The following is a 23,753-nucleotide window of genomic DNA, read 5'->3' as shown; positions in this document are numbered from 1 at the left end:
GCTTTACCATAAATCTTATTATGTTGACAAACTAGGGTATTTAGTCAGAATTTTAACTTTTCTATTGATTAGCTGGTTTAATTTGATAACTTAGAAAATCGAAGTACGTACTTTTAAATTGAATCCTCCCCCCTCATATAAAATTATCCTGTTTTAGAACAATAACCTGTCCATAAACTGTTGATCCCGGGAGTGATTTTATAGGAGAAGAGAGGAAAGTCTTGAAAATAAAATTTCAGTTTTGAGTGCTGACCCATCAAGTTGATCTTTTTCAAAAAGTTGAAATCTACTCATGGTTCTGCCATGCTTCTATCACTTGACTCTACAATTTAGTTCCAAATATTTTATATTGCTGATTAGAGTCTCCTCTGTGTTTTTATCAAAAATAATTTTGTTTCTTATATGTTTGATTGTAGCTTTAGCTTTTATCAGAAGTAGTAATATTTCTGTCGAAATAAACAACAATTTTTCGTCTTGTCGGATTATACGATTCAGCCATTTTAAACTAATACTTTCCAGATTTGACTTTAAACTAAATTGGTATTTTAGTTTAAAGTTACTGAAATGGAAATCATCTATGTCAAATTTATATAAAAATAAAATTTATAATTAGTAATATTTATTAATAAGTTTATATGAAGATGAGATATCTAATTTTTGAGGGAAGAGATAAAACAGGTTAAAACAGGTTTTTTCTAGCTTCATCAAAGTTGAAACCTTGGAGTCTCAAATATCACAAACCATTTTTTTAAACTTCAAATGTCACATTTTTTCTGGAGAGCATTTTATGAGAGCATTTAAACCGAATATAATGGTTCCACTAATATATATTAATAACCTTTAAATGCAACATTGGTGATCACGTTTTGCACACTGAATAAGTTTAACCAATATTATTAACGAAGTATGCATAACTAAAGAGTGATTAAAAATTCAATGTGACATTTGATGTTTTCATATGCCTTTGCTGTTTTTGCTTCAAAATATGGCAAACTTTGACTATAAAACGAGATACAAAAACAACAAATGATCGTTTTTCTTTTATTTTTGTTATATAGTTTATAAAGTGGAAAAAAAAGATGTGTATTTTTTGAATTATTTTTTAATTATAAGTAACAAAACATAAAAATAATAATATTTGTAACAATTAAAAGATACAAAGCATAAAATACAAAACATTATAAAGAAGTATTATAGCTAAAATACTGTATTTAAATATTTTGATCTTTGTCAATTTCTCTAATCTTCATCAGCATCTACCACAATTAAGTCCGTGTGATATTTGTCTCAAGGCAAATTTTCATAAAAGCAGGCATTTTGAGGATTTTGTAAATATTAACGTTAGAGGTTTTACAACATCTCTTTTTTTGGCCCCCTTTATTGGAATTAAAATATTATGAGACAGTTTGTAGGAAATCGTTGTAGTTACTTTGTCTTTTTTTTAGTATTTTAAATCTATTTTTTGTATAAATTTATTGTATAATATTAGGTGTATAGTAGTAGTGATATAATAGTAGTGTATAATAGTAGGTGAAGGAGAAATGCAAAACTTCTACGTAAACGATGGGGATAATAAAAACTTATTGGAGAGGTCATCTAGATACTCTTAATCCCGTCAATTTTTCGCTCTAAAAGAATTTCTCACTTCGATGAAACTATTGAATGGGATCTACCAGAAAACTTGCGACCTCTCTTTAAATCAAAATGCATTTTTAATTCGATTTCTGTTACCGTTGCCGAAAGGGAGCGACCGTTTAGAAAGCTTGGTTTAATCAAGATAACGCTAAGATGTAAAATGGCTCAAGAAAGGCTTACAAGTCTTCTAGTTATATTTATTGAGCACAATCTTGCAAAAATCTACGGCATAATATTGCAAAAAGCTGTTACGAGGAATAATGATGATGATAAAACTTTAACCCCAGGTGTCATAAATGCTCGCGCGGGGCCTATATATATATATATATATATTATATATATATATATATATATATATATATATATATATATATATATATATATATATATATATATATATATATATATATATATATATATATATATATGTGTGTGTATATATATATATATATATATATATATATATATATATATATATATATATATATATATATATATATATATATATATATATATATATATAAATTATTCTTTCAGTCTAAAATCCCAACAGCAAAAAAAAACCTGCTGCTTCAGTTATTATTGCATGTGGTCGTCCAATCGCTCACATTTGTTCGATCTATTTCAAATAAAAGGTTTGATGAATTTATTTCTAGCGCTAACTAAATTCTGATATAGACTTAACTGAATCCTCTCTTTATTGTTACCTAGGTAATTTCTGAGTTAATTTGATATAAGTTTTTTGACAAATTCAGTATTATAAGGTTTGCTTGATGTAGAACTTAATGTGATGTTATGTCAGGCTAAATATTTTAACATGAAGCAAGCGTTTTCTGTTGCCGTTTTTTAATTACCAATGAATTTTTTGTGTGTATATATGCTTCAAATTCTTTCGTTTTTCTTGTTTTGTCAAATATGTGTCTACAAAAGGTATGAAATATTTTCTTTTGAACTTTAATCTGAATAAATCAGCTGCTTCAGTTGTAGTTTAATTTAAAACATTATGAACAATGATCAACATGGGTAATTCTAACCCCCTTCTCCTTCGGAAAAAAAAGAGATAATTTTTAAGCTGTAGTCGTTTTTTGAGGAATATAGTCGGTTAGTAGGGCATTTAATACATTTCAATCGGACTTTGAGACTACATTTTGAGGACTTTTTATTTTTTTTTGAAAGCAGTTGGTACCTTTTAAGGATTCCCTTTTTTCCTCTAGAATCGCCGCTTAATATCAAACTTAAGCATACAATACGTAAAAATTATTTATTGATTTTCTTTTACAATTCTTATTTTGACATATATTCTGTCAAAATCAGATAAATATTGTGAATAATATTGTGTACTTTGTGCTTATTTAAAATATTTTCATTCTTGCAATAAACTTTTTTTAATGCAACAGAAGTTTTAGTCGGCGTAAATATTACAAACTTCCTGATTTACAGATTTGGCTGCAACTTTCTTCTAAATATTTTTTTTTTACTATGCAATACTTTTTGGTGGTTGAGATAGCTGACTTACAGACATTGAGCAAACTCTAAATATTTAGGGGTTTTTTTGTTTTCAAGCTCTAATCATCGCAATTTTATGCAAAGCATTCTTGTTTGACATAAGTTTAAGCATATAAATGTTTGAAGTTTGCTGGAAGTTAGTTATCTAAAATATCGATAAATGTTGGATCCGCCAATGTTTCAATGCCAGAAGAAAAAACTCTGTCCTCAAAATGTTAATTTTTAAAAAAATCTTAACTTGTTGAAGATCTTGTTTTGTGTAGCACATACTCCTTTCAATGATTTTTGGCTTACTTACAACATTTAGGATAGTTCATTGTGTTTAAAATTAAAATGCCATAAACGCAACAATTAAGCTGGTGAATTTTCAAAATACGCTTTTTAAAGTTAACAAAGAGCATTGACTTCTTTTATAACATAATCCTCTAAACGATTCAAAAAAAAATAGTATGCTTATGACGTTTTGAAACATATCGTTGAATAACTTTCATTAAAAGTTGAATATGAATGGTTAACTTTAAATTATAATAACTACGTGGTGTTCAATAAAAAATTATGTTACTACTTAGACTGTTCTTTGAAAAATGAGGTGTTTTAACTTTGTTCTCTTTCCAGTCTATTATTCCTCCTTTGTTACAATGTTGTACCAACGTTGGTTTTTTGTTTTTGGTGACGCTGCTTTTATAATCAAAATGATATAAAAAACAACGTTGGTAACCAATGTTGTGCAAACACAACTTGAAGTATTGTTCTTATATTTTATCAACGTAAATTTGGTAACTAGGTGAGATTTACCAAAGGTTGATTAATTAGTTAAGTTTGTGGTTAACTAGATAAGTTTATGGTTTTTGGTTAAATGAATTATTTACCAAAAAGTTATAGAGTAATTCCATGTCAAAACAACCAGGCCATGCAACCCTATGTCCTTGGATTTTCTTTATATTTTTACCATAGTTAGTACATTATAAAATAAGATAAATCCCAATATTTCAAGGTCTAACTCCCAACGGTTCTTGAGTAATGGTTGTTTTAATTTTGGCTACTATTATTGTTTTTGTCATTTTCCGCCATTTTTAAATTTACATTTCTCCTTATAAAACCAAGTCTTTAAACATGTGAATTCTAAAAATAAGTGACTTAATTAATCTCAAGGTGAGGAATTTGAATATATAAATAAAAAACTCATTTTATAATTAAAAAGTACCTTAATATCAATTATAAATGTTAAAGTAATGGACACCTGCCCCAGTAAAATTTTAAGGTGTGCGGTATATTTTTTAAGCTTAAAATTTCAAATTAGATCATTGTATGTTAGAAGAACATTGTGTGAAAAAATCATTTCTGCCAAATGCATAGTTTAAAAATTAAATGAAAAATATTACAAAAAAAGCAAATACAGTATATTTCGCTTATCGTGGTATTCAAAATAAATAAAATTGATGCATACTTGAATTGATATACAATTTTTTATAATAAATCCATTAAAAAATTATTGATTTACAAATATATACTTATTAATTTTGTAAAAATCTTTTTTTGAAAGTTCATATTTGTCTGATATTATTGTTGGTGCACTTATTAATGTTATAACATTGGTAATTGGTATCCAACAATAATCATCGCTTTTCAGCCAGAAAAACTGTTCAGATGGACCGTGTGGATGCATAGACTTTATTTTTATTATATTATATTCTTCATTTTTTTCTTCGACTACTGCAATCCACTAAAACGAGTCATATGTACATGCGTAATATTCGTACTTCTGCATTAGCTCAAAATTTATTAAACTTAAATTTTGGTTACTTGATTTTTTAGTTATATTAATAGTTTTTGGATTTATATCGTTACTAGTTTTTTTAAATAACATAGATGTTTTCAAAACTGGTATGCAGTGATGAAATCCTCGAGTTCCTGGTATTGTTTTTCCCTTCTCAAATCGTTTATTTTGCGTAGCTCTAACATTAACCTTAGTTTCTTTATCAATTTTAAAGAAATTTATTGTGAGCTTTTTTTGAGTGCAAAATTCAAAATTTGCATCGATTGTTAGTATTTGATTTTTCTTTGGACGTTGCAAACTTTCTCTTGCTATTGTTCATTTTACTGTACCGCCTATTGCATCGCAAGAAGATTTGCCGTGACTGGTTGCAAAAAATATCCATTCAGCTTCCAATAAAAAATCTTCTGAGTGATGGCATAGATTTAAAAAATTTTTATAATTTTTATACTGTCCTCCACATCCATCAGAAAAGTTATACAATTTGAAAACTAAACACACTTATAACTGAAAACAAACCTTTTTCATTAAATGTTTATAAATTATATCCCATTTCATTGCATATAAAAGAAGAACTGCATTTTGATGATAAACACATACACACACTGAGTGAGCACCTGTGACTCCAACACTTACGCACCACTTACGCAGACTGCAAAATTTAGAAATTCCAAGATTAATCCCTGGATTTATAACTTTAAATTGGCTGTACAATTCTTTCAGGTTACACAATAGCAATCGTTTTTGTACTTGTATTCTGTTATTTTTTCCTTTTTTAACACTTACATAATCTTTTTTATCAGACAATGTTTGTGAGTATTCATCATCTTCATAAAAACTTTGAACAATGGAGACAACATTAAGTGGAACACTTTTTTCAATTTTGTCCAATGGGAGTAAAAGTATGCCACTCTCCTGTTTCATACAACGTGCTGTTCGAATAGCATTCATACTAACTTCAAAGTAGTTAGAAGCATAGTCTCTAGACCAAGATTCAGGAGTTAAAGTGAGAATTTTTAATTTATTTTTATAGTCAGAAGCATTTATCTTTACTTTCATCAAGAGTGTCAGTTTATCCAGATCAGATGCTTTATCTTAATCTGTTTTCGAAGAAGACGCAGTAGAATTATCTATAAAATGCGAATTACTTATTCCATAATGGGCTGCTAAATCTTCACCAATCTTTTTTTATTGATTTTTTATATTTTTTCATTGCAGATGCAACACGTTGATGTAAAGCAACAGAATGTAAATTAATTGGAGATTCTCCTAAAACTTCCAGGGATAAATTAATATGAGTAAATGGTTCATCTTCTTCTGTCAATATTTCATCTACTTCATTTTCAGTAGGGTGTTCTACTGATAAAACTGCCTTTGACTAACAGCTAGCACATAACTTCCACCCAGGTAAAACTCTTAATCCTAATGACTCAAAGTGTCTAGCCAACATTAAAATTTACCTTAAAAAAAAAAAGGGTATTTAAGATACGTGTTGTATACTATTACAGATAGTATTTATATATTTGAAATCAAATTACCTTTTATTTTTTTTATGCACTTTATAAACATCACAACAATTGCCATTTTTCTTTTCAAATCTTTTTTCAAAGTAGTGAAAATGGCGATTACAAATGCTGAATAGTTCTTCACAAGCACGCAACTCAGATCTCCATAAAATGTTTTGACGAATATCAGTGCCTAGGTCATGTAGTAAAAAAATCTCTTTATTTCTAGAATATGAGGTTTTATGGCATTCTGACTTCAAAACTTTACCAATATCACATGAAATCATTTTGACAATGAATTAAAAAATGTTATACTTGCAAATTTAAAATGCACAAGTACTAATTACATTATTTATATTGGATTAGTTGCAACATTTAAACTAGATGAATATGTCTGAATTCAGCAATTAAACTTTGATAATTTGGAAAGACAAGGAAACAGGAAAACAAAAAGAAAATTAAAAAATGCATTAAAAAACTTTCATAACTTAAAAAACACTTCAAATTAGATAGGAATTATCATTTTTCCTAAATTACCATGGCAATATATATACATTTATAGTACAAAAGTAAAATATTGACAAAACTATGTATTTGGCAGAAATGATTTTTTCACACAATGTTCTTCAAACATAATATGATCTAATTTGAAATTTTAAGCTTAAAAAATATACCGCACACCTTAAAATTTTACTGGGGCAGGTGTCCATTACTTTAACATTTATAATTGATATTAAGGTACTTTTTAATTATAAAATGAGTTTTTTATTTATATATTCAAATTCCTCACCTTGAGATTAATTAAGTCACTTATTTTTAGAATTCACATGTTTAAAGACTTGGTTTTATAAGGAGAAATGTAAATTTAAAAATGGCGGAAAATGACAAAAACAATAATAGTAGCCAAAATTAAAACAACCATTACTCAAGAACCGTTGGGAGTTAGACCTTGAAATATTGGGATTTATCTTATTTTATAATGTACTAACTATGGTAAAAATATAAAGAAAATCCAAGGACATAGGGTTGCATTTTTTAAAAAAATTGGTTGTTTTGACGTGGAATTACTCTATAAAGACATAAGTTTAAGATTCTAAAATCACTAAATTATTTCTTTAACTACTATATGTACACTTGTTAATCTTATATGTTGTTATATGTTGTCATATGTTGTTATAAACTTGTTATATGTAAATTTGTTAAAAATATGTCAACTGCTAAAAGTAAAAAACGTCGTAATGTTTTCAAAAAGTAAATTTTTGAAAATATTTAAAGTGTAAAACAATTTAAATATTTTCAAAATGTCTTGAAATTAATGAAGTGCGAAGCAAGCACTTCTATGCAGAGGAAACTCGGTATATCCGGTTAACTATTTATGCTGTTTGGCTAATGCTTCTAAGTTTTTCTGGTAAGAAACTTTTTGAAAGTGTTTGTTGACAATGTGTTTACAGTTTCGTTTGATAAAGAATTCCAATCATTTACGACACAGTTTGTGAAATAATGGAATCATTCAGCACAGTTCGACACATTCTGTTTTTCCAGGCGAAGGATGTGGCCGCGTAGATCATAGTGTAAAGTAGCAGGCGCTGCTATTCATGGAGTGAAGAAGTCAACTTTTTTGAAACAATGTGTTATTTTATACTGTTGCGCTCCACCTTTTCTTCTGGTTTTCAGAAAGGTTAGTCCAAAGATGTCGAGTCTTTCTTTGTAAAAAAGATGGTAAACATCTTTTTTACAAAGCTCCCTAAATACTTTAGTTGCTCTGCCCTGGAATTGTTTAAGTCTTTTTATGTCCCGTTTGGTATAGGGTGATCACGCTTGGATGGCATGTTGTGAAATTCATACTCAAGTATTTTTGTGCTTATTTGCAATGAGAATCCGTTTCAAAAAAATTACAGTCGTGGAACCCTGAAAATAAATTATAAGTTCTATCCCAATCCCTTCAACTAAGGTTGTCGACGGATAACCGATCATGGTTACTGCCCGGGTAATGTCAAACTAATGGGTACTACCCACAAGTTCAAAATTTATTTTATTCATTTTTTTTTCAATGCTTCTATTAACTCTTCGTTTCTGTCTGTTTGTTTGTTTGCTTGTGAGCATCAAATCTTGCTATCAATTTTTGAGTCACTTCCTGATGATAGATTTTCTTCAAATTTTCATACATACTCTTGCTTGATGACAATACAATATTTAATGATTAGTTTTGTATTAAGTCAATTAATTTAGTTAATTTTAATTAAGTTTATTTTTTATATAGAAAAAAAAGAATAAAAGTTTTATAAATAAGTTGTCTGTTTTATAAATAATTGTCTTTTATAAATAATTGTTTTATAAATAAGTTGTCCGGATTCTTAATTAATTGTTTTTATACTTATACGCGCGTTTAGCATATTTGGATAAGGCGTTGACTTTGTAAATGTCTGTGGTACGAGACCCGCATATTACAGAGCTTTTTTTTTTTTTTTTTACACACGCATACAGCCGAATGTTAATAAAATAAAACATTAATATCAGAAAAAATTGATTGCAAAATTTGGGTTATAATAGCATGTAAAAGCATTGGGTTTTAAAAATTTTTAATTTTACTTGTCATACTTAAAAACCGTTAATCCGTAATAAAACAGTTTAACAATATTAATTTGGTATGTGAAAGAAGATCTTGAAGATCATTCGGAAAGATATTTGAGTTTCTTTTTGATTTTTATAATAATAAGGTTGTGGCCATGTAGATTTATAACCTTCTTATTTTAAAAAGCTGGGAACTTTAAATTGTCATAAAATTTGAATATCAAATTCATACCAGATGTGTTTCAAAATATGTTAATGAATATAAGTTATATTAGATAGGGGAAAGGTGCCTATGATGGCATACTTAACTTTGAAGCGTCATTATTCAGTATCCTGAAAACCAAGAATAAAAGTTTTGATATGCATACATTCCTTGTAACATGTAGAACAATAATAACATATATTATTATATCCATTCCATTTATTTAACCAAAAATTAAAAATTACAAATTTTTATAATTTTACAAAATTAGGTAAGGTGTCACTCATATAGTTAAAAACTAGTCATTGGAGTGACACCTAAATAAAATAAGCAAACAAACAAAAAAAATTCAACAGTAATATTAATAAATGAAAGCAAGTGTAAATTAAATTAATTATAATAAAATAATGATTAAGCTATAATAAATTAAATAAAAAGACAAAAAAAAAAAATGAAAACACTCAATTAATATCAACAATAAAAATCATTAGCAACAACAGGACAAATAATAACAAACTTTACGCAAACGAAAAGTCAAGCACAAAAACTACAAAACGAAAACAAAAATTACATAACGAAAAGGCAAACGCACAAAAACTTCTACAAAATAAAATAAACTATATTTGTTACTTCTGCCGGATAGAGAAAAGTGTAGAAAATTTGTAGTGAATAATTTTTATTTTAAGTAGTTGTTTTTGTTATTTTTTCGAACATTTTTCGAACTTCTTTTCTTTTAAGTTGTTATTTCGCTTTTAATTGATTGTTTTTGTTTTATTTTATTAAATCTATTTGTTCGTTTTACTTTTGTATTCATTTTCTTGTTTTATGTTTTTTTCAATCTTTTTATTCGTTTGTACCTTTTAAAATTTTTGTTATTTTACTTTATTTTTAACTTATCTTTTTTATTTTTTAAAATAATTTTTTTCCGTTTTTCCTTTTCTCTTTTTTTCCTTTTCACCATTAAATAAACGCTTCCGCCATTTGCGATGCCATTGCAAAGTATCAAGTATTTAAGTCATTCTTATCTTTAAAAAGCACAAGTATGCCATCATAGGCAACTACTGCTCCTATGATGGCATAGGGAAGGATGAGACAGGTTAGCAACAAGGGTAACTAGACAATTTCTTTTAACTTTAGATTCTTTTCCCCAGAAATTACGCGTAATCATCCTAATTTACCATTTTGTGCACAGCAGCAATGCGGAACCAAGTTCACGCATGCGCATAAGAGATATTGCGTTATGAATTTTTTGAACCAAAAAATTTTTAGGGAAGTAAAAGTTCTGTTTTACTTCTCTAACAAATAAGTTATTCTTATGAAAAAAAAGAAGGTTTTCCCAACTCATTAATAATGCAGCACACCTAAATAGTCAGTACGACATTATAGGAAGAAATCATCATTTTTATTTAAACAAGTTGTGTCTACCTTGTTCAAAAGATAAAATCAAAATAAGTATTCCACTCAATGCACAAAACTTGGATACAAAATGCATGAAAATTTCATTTCTACACAGTTGATAATAAAATCATAATCTTAAGTATGTAGAGGGATTAAAAATACAACAGCACATCCTAAAATCGGTTTTTGTTGATTATAAAAATAATTTTTATGCATATGGGACGTATTTTTTACCAAAACTAATGTAAATTCAGTATAGACATGTAGATCTAATTACTTTTTCCCCATAACCAATATTTATGAAAATTTGACCAGTGTGCCATCAAGGGCGCTATGCCATCATAAGGCGCCTTTCCCCTATTATTAGTATAAAACTAAAAAATTTGTTTCCGTCTTATTTGGGGTTTGCCACAAGTTTTGGAGTTTATCATTTTGCAGGCTTCAATCACGGCAATTTTTAGCAAACGATCTTGATTTGATATTAGCATAAAAATAACTAAGCTTGAACTTAGCTCTATGTCTGAAAGTCATAGAGCTAAGTTCAAGCTTAGTTATCACCCTACGGAGATAACTAAGCTTGAACTTAGGGATAATCAAGCTTAGTTATCTCCCTATGGGCATTTGTTTTTAAAAGCTACGTTCTAAATCTCTAATAAACGTTTTTAAAGCGTCTTTTAAATGTTCTTAACGTAAGAATGTTTAGAAGACGTTTAAAAGACATTTAAAATACATTTAGAACGTAACTTTTAAAAAAAAATGCCAGTAAGGTTTAGTAACAAAAAATAAGGCTGTCGCCATCCCTACTGATAAGATTAACGTTGACCGATACATTTTTTTTATTAAACATAACAATAAAGTATCAAAAAATTAACAAGGGTAAAAAAAAAATTTCAATATTTTTTTATAATAAATGAAAGAGAGTAGAATTTACGCTATTTTAAATGCAATCTATTTATGCGTCGAAATGACGTATGAATGACGTTGTTCAGCGTGTAGAATCTAAACAAGAAGATTAAATTACACATGAATTTTTAATTAAATACAAATGCGAATTTTTCGTTTCTTTGTAAATTATATTAAAAGCAAATGTTAAAAGTTAGTATCTTTTGAAAATCATTATTGTCGTTTTATTAATAATTTGAAACATTAGTCACTATATTGTTAATACATAAAGGAATAGCATTAGGATTGTTTGATTTTCAATAACTTTTAATATATATATATATATATATATATATATATATATATATATATATATATATATATATATATATATATATATATATATATATATATATATATATACATATATATATATATATGTATATATATATTTAATAAAGCAGATAAAACTTTTTAAAGCATAAGAGTGTCTCTGAGTACACTGTTTAGGAAAGAACCTTACCCAAAAAGTCAAAGTGTAAAATGCGTTTTCTTGTTTAAAAGGTTCCGTAAAATAAAAAACCGCATTTAGAAATGTGTTTTAGTAGAAAAAGTGTAGTAAAGTTCTATAGCAGTGTTGTACATTTTTTATTTTATGATTTAAAGTAAGAATTAGAAATTAAGATTAAGAGTAGTTTAAAATTATGTCAAAAAAAAATTGTTTTGTATAATCTTCGTGAAAAGAAAAATATACAACTCACTCAAACTAAAATATCGTCTTCCAAAAGTTTAATGTTTTTTTCTTTATTGATAAATACTAAAAAATATTGTCTTCCAAAGATATTTATGTTATTTTACTGTTGATAAATACGGACAAGAAAAAGCAAATTTACAAAATTTCAGTTCACCTAACATTTGAAGATTAACAAGTTCTCGTGTATTGTATAAGTAAAAATGTAAGGCTTGGTCAATCTTTTAATTTTTGATATTTTATATCTTGATATTTTTAATGTATGATGTTTAAATGTTATTCACTAAAAGTCATTAGTAAAATAAAAAATAATATAAACCAATATGAAAATATAAATCATTAAAAAGTAATTAATAAATCATAAAATTGTTTATATATAATCTATAACACTTAATACAAATATATACTCTCGGGTATTTTTTGTTACATCAAAGCTTTTAATTTTTCATAATGCAGATTCTTCTAATGTGTAAATCATGAAATATTGTATGTAATTGCGGTTTTGAAATGAATCCATATCAAAACCATTTCAGAAATGAATCCATAAGTATTTAATTCAAAAAAGTTTGCAGTATTGTTTTTCTCTTTTTGCTAGATAAATCATTTGGACGCTGTTAAAATTTGCTACTATTTGGTTGTTATTTATATTCTATTTAGCTATATTGTTTTTCTATATGATGTTTGTTACAACTTGGTGTTTTTTGTTTTTTTATCTTTTATTAATTTTAATTTCTTGTTCATTTGTTGTAGAATATTTTTCTGTAAGTTTTTTTTACTTTTCCACTTTGTAGTATTAAAAACCCGATTAAAAACGTATTTTGCGTGGTATTCTTTATTTCGAATTCTTTTTTGATTTCTTTATAGCTCCACTTGCGTGAGTACAGTCAATATAAATAACAGCTCGCTACGAATGATCTTTTTTAAAAAAAGAAGTAGCCGCTTTTGTTTTGCATTATGCTTTTTGTAATGAAGCGCATTGAACTTGGAAGAAACAGAAATATTTAAATACATCTATTTATCTATTTAATTTAGGAAAAATTAAATGAAAAAAGAAATAACAGTAGATGAATTCTGTTATTAAATTGAAAAATCTTTTTTTATAAGTTTTGCATAGTGACAAACTAAAAAAAGTTGATTTTTTCTATTTTGCAAGTTGTAAGAAAATATAATCAAGTTGTTCAACTTTATGGAACAAGGTATTCAATTGCTGATTCCTTTTTTTTTAATTTTGTTTTACTTATAAAAAATTTATTTTATATTTTATTTTCTTCTTCTTATCATTATTATTATTAATAAATTTAACAATAATAATAATTCTTATTATTATACTGCTGTTCTTGTTATTGCTATTATTACAATTATTATTATTGTAGTTGTTATTTCTAAATTTTTTAAACATTGTTTTTTTTTTTTTAATCTTTTTTTGTCTACTGGCAATCTATCTATTAAGTCTTATCGATTAAGAGTTTTTTTACTTCCCAGTACCTTCCAAAAGACGTTGAAAACGTTTTGAGCGTCATTTGAATGTTTTGGACTCATTTGAACGTTTAAAAGACGTCTTTTTTAGGTCCCGTGCCCACAGTGTTTTCTGTTATTTAAAAACAGTTAAACTTTTTTCACAAACTTATTTTAACTTAAATCAGTTAGAGATTTAATAATCAATAAAAATAAGTAAAAAAGTTGCAAAAATAAATGACCAATATATTAGAACAAACATTCAAAATTTTAAAAATATTTTGAAAAAATCACAATTCATAATATGGAAATAACTTTATGTAACTTTATAAAATTTTTTCTAATTCTGCATGAACATGAGTTAGTTTAAGGTATCGTTTTTAGTAAAAAAAAATAATGATACTCTTTGTGCTGACCAAGGAGGACAAAACGTTTTCAATCTTTTCAAGGTTTTATTAGGAATCTTTACAAATTTAGGAATAACAATTATTAAATATTAGTTTGCTAACAAACTGGCGAAGCTAATGGCATGTTATGCTTATGATAAAAATATTATACTATTTTTTATCGTTTATTATTGTAATTTAAAGTTAACTATTATAGTCAACAGTTAGTTATTATAATTTATAGTTTATGATTTGTTATAATTAAAATTATTTTATGATTTTTCTTATTTATTTTCGTTTTTTTTTTTTTTTGTAACATAACTTTAAAAAATATATCCATCGTGCTTAGAGAATGTTGGAGTAAGAAGAAGATATGTACAATTTTATCACTAAATCCCGTCGTCATATTTTCTATACACACACACACACACACACACATATATATATATATATATATATATATATATATATATATATATATATATATATATATATATATATATATATATATATATATATATGTATATATATATATATAAATATACACAAAGCTTATAAAAACAGTTTTAAACGTCTTCAATCACAATTGTTAAGAACAAAACGCAAAATATAGACAATTAACAATAAAATTCAAAGTTTAATATTTTCTAAACAACAAAATAAAAAAAATTTATAAAGAATTAATGCTTTTAAACTCTTTAAGCGAACAAACATTTTTTGAACTCTTTTTATAGCTTTCCTTAATTAGTACTTCCTCATACTATATTACTGTAAGAGATGAGAGTATGAACAGATAAACACATACTGTTGTATACTTTTAACTACCAACAATTTTCATTCGATAAAAAAGTATTACTTACCTTAAAGCAAATATATATATATATATATATATATATATATAGATATATATATATATATATATGTATATATATATATATATATATATATAAATATATATATATATATATATATATATATATATATATATATATATATATATATATATATATATATACAGTGGCAGCGTTAGGGGAGGGCTTGGTTGAGCGATGGCCCAGGGCGCCGAATATAAATGGGCCAAACTAATTGGTTATTTTACCCTTTGCCTTTTTTTTGAATGGGATTAAATTGAGATAGGGGCGCCGTAGAAATCTCGCCCAGGGCGCTGGTAGTGCTAAACCGGCACTGTATATATATATATATATATTTATATATATATATATATATATATATATATATATATATATATATATATACATACATACATACATATTATATATATATATATATATATATATATATATATATATATATATATATATATATATATATATATATGCAACACATTAAATACAGACTAAACAGGTTAAGGTCAAATACACTTGATTAACTACAAATGCAAAATTCAATTGTTTTAATTTTTAATTCTCAAAAAATTACAAATTCCCGAAAAATTACAAACATATGTAATGTGAGTTATTTTAATACAAATATTGAATTTTTGGTTCTGAAATAACGAATATTTTTTTATTTTTTGAAAAAATAATTAATTGTGTATTAATTACTTTCCAAAATATAAATACAAAGTTAAATAAACTTCTAATTTTTATAAAGTCAAAAAAACAAACAAATCTCTCATCAGGAGCAGACACTAACTGTTAAAAAAAACAAATAAATCTCTCATCAGGAGCAGACACTAACTGTTGAAAAAACAAATAAATCTCTCATCAGGAGTAGACACTAACTGTTAAAAAATAAATAATCTCTCATCAGGAGCAGACACTAACTGTTAAAAAAAAACTTAAGAAACAAAATCCCTCAACTTCTTTTATATGTTTATAGATTTAGTTCAAAGTAGCTTGGTGGTGAGGTGTTTTTGGTTTATTTAACAGCTAAGGTTAAGTGTTTCTTAAATTATTTTAAAAACCTCACTTTACACAAATAATAAGGGGCAGCAGTTAGCATTAACATCAACATTTTATCAATGGTTTGATTTATTTGATTTAAAAAGGAAACAAATAATTGAGTTTTATTAATAAAATAAAAATGAATCAAGTACTTTTAAAATAAAATTTTTTTTGGTTAAAATCACTTCTAGAAAATTAATGGTTTGTTTTCCTTTAATAATTTCTTTATAGATTAAAAGAATTTTGTATTATTTTGAATTTAAGAGAAATTTTATGATTTTTACAGCCTTGTAAAATAGAAGGAATTCTTTTAACATTAAATTGTAATCTGTAAACCACTTCTTTATTTTCGATGATTTTTCGTTTAATATAACGGGTGAACAGTAAAATTTGAGATTTTTTTTGAAACACTCTAACTTTGCAGTGAATCGATATTTTTTGATAAAATAAAAAATAGCTCTTAGATTTATAATCAAATAATTTGTTTTTGAAGTTGCAATAGACTTGTTTCACCGTTTTGTCTTACAAAATCAAGCTTTCGTTACACCTCTCCACACATATCCTGTACAGCATTTACATCTACTTTCTTCAAACAATACTTGATCCGTTGTTTAATTCATCAACTGAAATCTGCCAATTGTTCTTATAAACCATTCCCTTCGAAATTGACCAAAAGTTTTCAACTGAACGAAGTTCAGGCACTGCAGGAGGATTATCAGCTTTTTTTACAAAATTGATGTTTTTTGAGATCAAGTAGCTTGTCACTGGTTTAGCATAATGGGCCGAAGGCAAGTCAGGCCAAAACACAAAATTATACTCAGGATGATGTTTTTTAATAAAAGGCATCAGTCTTTTAATAATGCACTCTTTCAAATACACATTTTGTTTGATAGCAAGGACCGAAGGAACAAAATAGGGTGTTAAGATGCCTTGAGGTGAAATTGCTAACCATACAAGCATTTTCTTTTCAAACTTTGCCTTGGACTTGTATTTCACACCACAAGAAACTGCGTTTGGATTGCTTGACCAATACCCAACGTTTGAGTTCTTATCAGAGTGAGAAAAAGTAGAGTATGCATCATCAACTATGGAATCCATAAAATTTTCTACACAATCTGCCACAACATGTTTGTAACTTGGTCACTTGCTCAGGAGTGTGGGCTGGAATGGTCTTTTTTTTTCGGTAAAAAATATTTGTGTGTTGCTGAATTATATGCACAACGTGAGATTGGCTGCACTTGAGCTTTCGAATAATTTGCTATGTGGAAATGCCGAAACGACCATCAATCATGCTTTTCAACTTGGTAATATTGGTTTTAGTCATTATTTTAGCTTTTCTACCAAAACCAACAACACAAAGTTTTGATTTGCCTTTTTCCTACATTGAAATGTATCTGTAAATGCTTGCTCTTGGGTGATTTTCTTTCAAAAAATGATCCACGACGACTTTTCTATCTCCTTGAAATGCGAATCACAATACCCGTACACACGATCAATCAAACTTTTACACTTCATTTTGATGTAGATTACAAGTTATTAAGAATATTTTTATAAAACTTTGCCAGCAGCAGCTACAGAGATACAGAGAGTGGGCTTTAAAATAGAAACATTAAATGAATCAGTGCACAAAAAAAAACTCAAAAATAAAAACCGTTAAAAAAATTTCAAATTTTACTGTTCACCCGTTATTAAAAAGAACTTTTATATTTTTGTTGAAATAAAAATAACATTTGATTTATACTTAGTATAAAAATATTTTATGTCAAGTGTAAATCATTTCAGCGGAATTTTAGTTGACTTAGGTAAGCTTTTTGAATGGTCCACTGTAGTTTTGCTCATCAGTAACTTAGTAGACCATTAGTGGCAACCACTAAAAGTGGCTAGCTAAGGATTAGCCACTATTAATATGTCGGAAAGTTATTTGTTGGCCGCTCATGGCGGCTGCCACTAATGATCCACTAGGTCGGAGTTAGGGTTATCTAAAGGTTTGCAGTATCATAGGATTTTGACAAGTCAATAAAAACTCATTGAATGCATTTATATGAATAATCAGTTCAACAACTGCTTAATTAGTTAAAATATTAATTTTTGAAGCCAAATTACATGTTGAACAGCATATTTTTTAGCGTTAGATAATTATTAATTCAGTTCTTTATAATATGTTCCAGTAACATTTTGAAGCAATGAAAAGGACTGTCCATTATATACGTCAACAAATAGGGGGAGGGGAAGATCAAGACAAGTTGACGTCAATAATTTGACTTTTTAAAATAAGTTTAACTACTTAAGAAAAAGAAAGTTAGGAAGTGTTTGCAGTCCTGTGTTACACACTCAACCTTCACTGTTTTCATAAAGCCATTTATATTCCTACTTGTTAAAATCCGTGTTATGCTTTAAAAAGACACGACACATCCAAAACTAAATAAGCTCACACTAGATATTACTCGTAACACTATTATATTATATACTACAAATATAAAAAAATTAAATGTAACTATAGTAAAATTTCCTTTTATAAAACATAAATACATCATTAAAAAGTTTTTAGAAAATATGTTAATGCTTGAAATTTTTAGCCTAGATTATCCAATTAAATTTTTGTGAATTATTTACTAAAAATATACCAGTCATTTTAACATTAAATTTGAAAAACATTTTAAACGTAATAGCAAATTCATTTGACGGAAAAAAAAGTCAAAATAAAATTATAATTAAAACGGTGCATAAAAAACTAACAAACACTAAAAAATTTGGCGACCCAAACATGAATGATATGATAAAATTTCAAGAACTAAAACTTTCTCCCTAACGAGTTTTACTACTATGAAGAACAAAATTAAAATTTCAGAATTCTTTGTTTACTCAGGACCAAATTCAGATTATTTACGAACAAAACACGTGAATATTTCTTGGCAAATCGTTTCGTCACTCATTGGAAGGCTTTATCGCATAACGTTACAGATTCTTCTACATTTAACTTCTTCAAGAACCCGTTTGCCTAGATCATCCGCTGTTTCGTCTGGGGCGCAAACTCATTAGAAAAAAAAGCCTGATGTGCACTTCACTAATTGTTCACAAAATGATGTTTGTATTTATTAATTACTATATGTATAAATTCAAATTCAAATTCAAAGTAGTTAGATTTTTTTTATTAGCCTTTAAAATAATCAAAAACACAAAAAGTGAAATGAAAAAATTATTTTTTGTTGAAATAATACAACCTACACTTAACAAAACAGGGTTAAAAATTTATTTTCATTCGTACCTGAGGGTGAAGAATGAGATATCGAAAAAAATGAAATTCAGATTTCGTTTTTGATGTTATTAGTTTTCTATCTGTTCCACTAGATCAAGCAACGATTGCTATATTTTATATTTTAAATAAAGATAAAGATAATCTCATTATGCAAACTATACTGTCATTAGTAGGTTCTTACAAGCTAATATAAATTTGTTTGAGTAAATGTTATTTTTTACGGAATGACAAAATGCACAACTTGCTATTTCAGAAGCTTATCTACAATTTATCGAGCTTAATGCTATCCAACAAGTTTTAATCTTAAATACTAATCTTAAAAGCTTACAAAAGGTACGTTAATGATAGTCACGCTCTATTTTCTAATAGCGACAACGCAAATTCTTTTTTAGATATTTTAAATTCACAAGATACAGCCATTCAGTATACTATTTAATATCAAAATTCTCAAAATCAACTAAAGTAAACAGCCAATTTCCTCATAAATACAAATTTTCAATATATCGTAAGCAACCATTTACTAATGTATTAATTAAACCACATTCTTCAACTTTATCATATATAACAATGAGTATTTTTAAAGGCTTTCTTTTAAAAGTATATAAAATAAGTTCCGAACAGAATATTTAAAAAGTTTTAAATTACGACAATGGTAATTTAGTGATGACACACCATTGCAGATCGCTTTTTGTCAAACGTTATCGTGTGCTGGTTTTAGCCATCTTTCCAACCTCGTGCGGAATTTTTTTCGGCCGTCCCTGACAATTTTATAAATTTGCAAGTAAACTGCGGGGAAAAAAATAATAAATTAAATTATTAATTAATACTATTCAATGAAACGTTAAATTCACATACAGCATAAAATGGAACGTTTTTTTTAGTAACAGTAATAGTAATAATAATATTTATATATGTCATTTTAGTTTACAAATAATTTAGTGACAAATAATTTAACAAAAACAAAACCATTAATTTTATTATTTTATTATTTCAATTTATTTGCATTTAAATAAAAATACAAAAACGTGATACAGGTAATTTGAGAATTACTCTTATGTAACACCAAGTTTAAAACAGTAAACAGTGTTTCTGAATATTGTATGTTTTTAAATTCAATTTAAATAGAGACAATGAAGAAGAATGCACAATATAATGAGGTAAAGAACTCCATATCTTAATAACTCTTTCACAAAAAAAAAATCTCCTTATATCATTGATGTATTTGTTACGTGATGTTAATTTTTGGGTATGACATCTAGTTGAATAACGAATAGGAGCGAGACTAAAAAACTCAGAAAAAGGCAAATCAACCAACTTTAAAAGTCATTAAAAGATCAAGTTTTATTCTCTGGCATTCAAGAGAGTCAAGATTGAAGATATCAAGTCTTGAAGCATAGTCTTTTTATGGGATACAACACCGTTTGCAGACAATTCTTGTATAATGTTTCTGGAGATTTTCTATCCGACGTATATCTTTTAAGAGATACGGATTCTATACAAGGGTACATGATTCTAAAATTGGTTGAATATAAACTTTGTAGGCTCTTATCAAAAGTTGAGAACCATTACTGATGAAAGACTTTAAGAGTAAGTAAACACAAGAACTTGCTTTGCTAGCAATATCAGAACAGTGATTGGAAAATATCATTTCGTAAGAAATAAATATCCCAATATCTTTGATTGAATCAATTGGTTCGATAGGCGCATCAATATCCAATAAGTATGAATGTACTGGTAATTGATTCTTTCCGTATCGTAGGTAAAAACATTTTTTGGTAGATAGATTGAGTTGACAATTGTTTGACCATTGTGAAACTCTCTATAAAGTTTTGACAAGGTTAATATTATTTTCGTCTTTTCTCGCTTGGTACAACTTGCTATCGTCTGCAAAAAACTTGATTCCACAATCCCCCTCAATACACGAGGTTATATTGTTTATAAAACTAAAAATAAAATGGGTCCCAAAACAGTTCCTTGAGGTATTCCACTTTTTACATGGATATTGTTTGAGTATGATTTGTCAAGAAGTTTTTAACCCAATTTAGCAACTCATACTTGACACCGTAACAACGCTTTTTTAATGTCTATATAGATGACATCAACATCTTTTTACTATTAACAGCAGTGGTCCACTCATTTAATGTTGTCAACATCTGTGTACATGTTGATCTACGCTTTAAGAAACCGCACTGATGCACAGAAATGAAATTATTCAGGAGTAAATAACTTGCAACGCTTTCAGCAATTATTGATTCCATAGTTTTACAAATAATACATGTCATGGAAATAGGTCTATAATTTGTAAGTAACGACAGGTTTCTTTTTTTAAATATCGGACATATTATTTCAGTTTTCCAGATCTTAGGTATAACATTTTTAGGTATTTCAAACAGAATAGAAAAAGGAATAGCAATAGCATTTGTAATTGACTTTAAAAGTATGGCAGGATATCTATCAGGGGATTTGGAAGATTTGAATGGAAGCTTTTGTAGATAAAAAACAACAGAATTGTAAGAAAACATAATATTATTTAAAGAACTTTTATGTTTTGGTAAATCTAAAACTGGTACAATACCATTGTCAGTAACAAACACAGAGTCAAAAAAATGGTGTAAAAGTTGCGATTTTTTACAATCATCTGTAATAAGAGAACCATCAGTTTGAAGTAATGGCGCAACAGAGTTACAGCATTTGGATTTTTTGTTTACGAAAGAGTAAAACTTAGATATTGGATTTGACAACTAAATCTTTCTCTCTGGAAATGCAATTTGTTTGAACTTCTGCATCATTTAAACGAGAGTAGTTCTTGAATTTAACATGAAAAGATGGATTACCTGTTCTTTTGTAATCTCCATAGAGAATACGTTTTTGGAGGCTGATTTTTGGATGGCTAGAGGTTAGATATTGTTTTTTCTATTAAAAGTTAACGGTACATGCAATGAAATAGATGAATTTAAAAAATTACAGGTGGTTTGCCAGAAAGTCTTGATTTTGTTTGGTTAGTAAATACCAGTTTACATTTTGTAAGTCGGCTTTTATAAGTTGTAATTAGCTTTGAAAAAATTTACTTGGTTGTTTTTTTATATGGTTTATATTTCTCTAAAATACAATTGAAAATAATCATGCAGTGATCACAGGTACTCGTGAATGAGGCAATAGTTTCTATATAAAAAACGTTTTTAGAGTTGTTAATTAGTATCAGATCTAGAAAGTTGTTAAGTCTGGTATTGTCGGATACAAGTTGGGTTAAAGCATTTGCGGAACACATTTCTACAAAAAGATCATGAGATGAATCAACAAAACTAGTTAGGAGCTTTGGTTTTTAAAATACTAATGGCTGCACATGGAGGGTGATAAATGCATGCAATTCGTATTTTTTGCTTATTTTTTACTTTTGAATTAGGTGTATTTTTATTTAACCAAGTTTCGGTAATAAGTATGATATCAAGATTGCTGTTTTCGATGAGATTGTGTAGGTAGTACAGTTTATTGTTAATCGATCTAGCATTGAAGTAAGCACAGCTAATAGTTTTGAAAGGATGTTTTGTTTTGTTGTTATTGTTAGCATGGTTTATGCTGGGTTTAGGATTAATGCGGTAGTTGCATTTACTGGTGTTATTATTACTTTTATTAATTCTGTTTGGTAAGCTTTGAAACATCGATTTTAACAATGGCGTTGCTTCTAATGCAGTATCAAAAGGGCAAATTGAGTTTTCCATTCGCTTAGAATTCGTCGTTTTTAATTTTTCTTTCTTGAAGCAACATTTTTATATTTGATCTCCCTGCATTATTGAGATCTGGATTTATAAACACCTTAGCAATTTTTGGTTAGGTTCTTAAGGATTTGGTAGCGCTAAGAATGAAGTTTCGATCACTGGCATTGATTAACTCAACTAAGACTGGGCTATTTGTATTTTGTTGCGGTATTGTAGTTGAAGTTGAGGTTATTGGCACATAGGAAGATTTTTATTTTAGTTTAAAACGATGCACTTTTTTAATTTTATTTCCACTGATTTGGATTGAATTAAAAAAAATTTCAACTAATTGGTGATCGCTTTTATTAGGGTTTTCAGTATCTTGTTGTGGGAGGTCAAATATTATTAAATTTTTTGCTCTTTTTTCTGTATCCTTAACGGTATCGGTGATTGCTTTGGAAATGCTAAGTTCTTCCGGGGTAAGTTGTATAAAATGTATATTGGTTGGTAAAAATATAAACTTTAAATAATTATGAAAGAATTTATTATTTATCTATTTTTTTAATTTACATCTATTATAATAATTTTTTATTTTACAATTACAAAATTACAACATGTAAACTATTAAAATTCCTCCTCCCCCTCCCAATTTATTTGACGTCCTCTCGTGGCACATGAACTCCCTAATACATACATATATATATATATATATATATATATATATATATATATATATATATATATATATATATATATATATATATATATATATATATACAGTGCTGTGCAAAAGTCATTATAACAGTAATATTTTTAAGGTTTTTTTCTAG

The 23,753-nt window shown here is 27.2% G+C and overlaps 1 protein-coding gene across 2 annotated transcripts in view; it reads left to right on the top strand.

Moving 5' to 3' along the window:
• The first annotated feature begins 12,794 nt into the window (after positions 1-12,794).
• The window catches only part of LOC101241012 (potassium voltage-gated channel protein Shaw), a 50,424-nt gene continuing 39,465 nt past the window's right edge, over positions 12,795-23,753 (top strand). The window contains exon 1 of one of the 2 annotated variants that reach the window (XM_065817404.1): positions 12,795-13,420. The gene's annotated coding sequence lies outside the window, so the exon portion shown is untranslated. The remainder of the gene's footprint in view (positions 13,421-23,753) is intronic. The other variant, XM_065817408.1, reaches the window with a different exon arrangement.

Source organism: Hydra vulgaris, chromosome 14 (genome assembly GCF_038396675.1).
Source record: "Hydra vulgaris chromosome 14, alternate assembly HydraT2T_AEP".
NCBI lineage: Eukaryota > Metazoa > Cnidaria > Hydrozoa > Anthoathecata > Hydridae > Hydra > Hydra vulgaris.
Note: the sequence above shows the minus strand (reverse complement) of the source record. Positions and strands in the feature narration are given on the sequence as shown.